At 42.7% G+C, this 3,355-nt stretch overlaps 1 non-coding gene across 1 annotated transcript; it reads left to right on the forward strand.

Annotated features, from left to right (window-relative positions):
• Window positions 1-2,978: 2,978 nt before the first annotated feature.
• LOC120363816 (small nucleolar RNA SNORA21) lies at window positions 2,979-3,114 on the forward strand. Its single transcript, XR_005579253.1, has one exon. It is a non-coding gene; the product is annotated as a small nucleolar RNA SNORA21 (small nucleolar RNA).
• The last annotated feature ends 241 nt before the right edge of the window (window positions 3,115-3,355 follow it).

The raw sequence follows: 3,355 nt of genomic DNA on the forward strand, positions 1-3,355 counted from the left end.
CCTGAGAAACCCAGGAGGCCACTGGTGCAAATACCAAAGTCCAGTCCAAACATCAGAGAACCCAGAGTTCTAATGTGTATCAGTTCCAAAAGAGAGGAGAGAATTCGCTTCTCTTCTGCATTTTTGTTCTAACTGGCCTATCGGCCAATTGGATGATGCTCACTTCCAGGGGGTGAAGGCAGATCTTCTATACCCAGTGCACTGATTCAAATGCCAGTCTCTTCCAAAATCACTCCCACAGATACACCCAGAAATCATGCTTTACCAGCTATTTGTGTATTCCTTAATCCAGTCAAGTTGACACCTAAAATTAATCATCAAAATGGGCACACAGTTGAATGAAAAAGGTCAATTGTCAGGCTTATTTTTCTAAAGCGTCATGCATTTTAAAATGTATATTCCACTTGCACGCTTAAAAAACTGAGAGGACAAACATCATTTAAAAACTAGCTCTCCATAACATACAAATGACAAGATGCAATTGGAATTATGATGGAATAGTAGATTACTGTATCCTGTACGTAATTTTGTCACTGTTCTTGCCGTACTGTTTTATAACTAATTCTTGGGTGTTCCCTTTACTGATTGTGCCAAACAGAAGTACCTACTTCTTTTTCATCTCAATAGCCCCAATGCCATATTCTTTGTTAATTTGGCTTATAATAAATCCTGGACACTCATTTGGCTACTAATTAAAGACAAGTTAGACCTCTCAAAAGTCTGTGACTTGGAACCAACCCAAATGCCCATCAGTGATAGACTAGATAAAGAAAATGTGGCACAATACACTGTGGAATACTATGCAGTCATATAAAAGAATGAGTTCTTGTGCTTTGCACGTACATGGATGAAGCTGGAAACCATCACTCTCAGCAAACTAACACAGGAGCAGAAAACCAAACACCCCATGTTCTCATTCAGAAGGGGGATTTGGACAATGAGAACACATGGACACAGGGAGGGGAACATCACATACCAGGACCTGTCAGGGGGTGGGGGTAAGTGGAGGGAGAGCATTAGGACAAATACCCAATGTATGCAGGGCTGAAACTAGATGACGGGTTGACAGGTGCAGCAAATCACCATGGCACATGCATACCTATGGAACAAACCTGCACGTTCAGCACATGTATCCCAGTACTTAAAGAAAAAAAATCTGTTTATGAACAGGAGTTGAGCCAAGTTCATCAGGATTCTGTCAGTTGAAACAGGTGGAATCTCAACTCACCTCAAATTGTCTGAAATGAGGAGAACTGTGAATCCTATAACTGGGGTAGCTCACAACATTAAACCAAGTCTTGTAGGAATCATGGAAACTCCAAGGGCACCTGGATTGGAACTGGACCCCAATACTTCAGAACTCTACCTCATCTTTATGACGTATTTTCTGATCTCTCTTTGTTATTCTCACTGATGAAATATGAGATTTCTCAGCTGGGCACGGTGGCTCATACCTGTAATCCCAGCACTTTGGGAGGCTGAGGCAGGTGGATCACCTGAGGTCAGGAGTTCGAGACCAGCCTGACCAACATGGTGACACCCCAATTCTACTAAACATACAAAAATTGGCTGGGCATCATGGTGGGTGCCTGTAATCTCAACTACTTGGGAGGCTGAGGCAGGAGAATTGCTGGAACTTGGGAGGCAGAGATTGCAGTGAGCCAAGATCGCACCATTGCACTCCAGCTCCAGCGACAACAGCGAGACCCTGTCTCAAAAAAGAAAAAAAAGATGAGATTTTTCCATGTGGCAGAGAAGGGGGTGGGTCACCAGCTGCTTCAGTTTCATATTTTTTTATCTTCTTGTCCCTTCAACTCCAAATGGAGAAATTCCAGAGAAAAGCTATGCTGGGCCCTGCCTGATCACTTTCCTATCCTGGAAACATTCTCCATGGCCCAGGGCATAGGAGACAATTGTCTTCCACAGGGAATTGGCTGAGGGATTGGGGTGAGGGGTGTCATTCATTTGGAGGGAGAGGATCTGTTCCTCTATCTAGAGGAGATGTGCTGGATGGGCAGATAATCATCTCAGAAGTGTTTTGCTATTTGGAAAATCTTCTATCAATAGATACTTGCCAAGCTTCTGAAGCTTGACGCTGAAGGTTGGGTACAACGAAAGTTCTAGACTCAATGTCTCTCTTCAAGGAGTTCACCAGCCAACTGAGGAGTCCCAAAGCCATTCCACCTGCCAATTTCACCTACTCGTCTTCTAGATCCCAGCTTAAACGCTGGAGCTTCCTTTATCTCAGAAAATTGACACATCCCTTTGTTACATGTTCTTACAGATATCTGTTCCCCACCCTCTTTTTTTAAGGCAGCCTGTGTTTATAACAATTGCCATTTATGAAGAAGTTTGTCCCTTCCCACTAGAGTATAAGCCCTTTGAGGCCAAGACTACATCGGTATGAACTCTCCATTGTATCCTCAGCACTGAGCACAACTCTTAGAATAAAGGGTGGTGAAATTGCTAAAGATCTCACCACGATTTCTTATATGAGGAAGTATGGAGAAGAGATAAAGTTCAGAGCCAAGTGCTGAGCCTGGGGGCGGGCCGAAATGAAATTGAGCAAGAGAATAGAGATGAGGACGGATATTTGATGTATTGGGCATCATTCTGGCCAAGTTAGATGAAATTTCAGTGAAATAAAGAGATGGAAGTGTTTGCTGCAGTGAATCAGGAAAGTATAAAAATTGGAAAAATCTTATCTCCCTAGGTTTGTTCTAGAAAAGAGAGTTGAGATTCAACCCACTACCATGATCCTAGACCTATATAGGGACTGGTCTCTCTGTGGGTTAGGACAAGCTCCCAACGTGGAAAAAACTTAGGCCCTTGGCCTTGAACCCAGCCTACAGATTTGATCTGGGGGTCTTTGCAGCCTTTAAGGAAAATGAATAATGTCAAAGCTTCTGCTTGTTATTTGTTTTGTTAAAGGTCATAAATTGGGATTCCCTTTTGGTGGGTGAAAGAAATGATTAGCTCCCTTTTTAAAAGCACTCAATGGGGCTGTGGCTAATGATCTAGTGAGCCATCAAGAAAGGGGAGAATGGAAACACCGCTTTTGGGGGAAGTGGTAGCATGCTGTGTTGTTTTACTTCAGTCAGTGGTGTGACAAGGAAAAAAAGAAAGAAAGAAAAAAAGAAATGATTAGGTCTTTTGCTATGTAAAAGAATATAATCTCATACTAGAATGGAAAAGCTAAAACAATGAGCAAGGAAGCTGGAACTGCTTTACTCCGCTGCACATTAAACTACATGGACAGCTTTTCAAATATAAGCCATACTCTGGCCCCAATTCAGAACATGCGAATCAGGCTCTCCACAGGTGCAGCTCAATCACCGGGATTTTGTAAAAGCTT

Source organism: Saimiri boliviensis, chromosome 3, assembly GCF_048565385.1.
Source record: "Saimiri boliviensis isolate mSaiBol1 chromosome 3, mSaiBol1.pri, whole genome shotgun sequence".
Lineage (NCBI taxonomy): Eukaryota > Metazoa > Chordata > Mammalia > Primates > Cebidae > Saimiri > Saimiri boliviensis.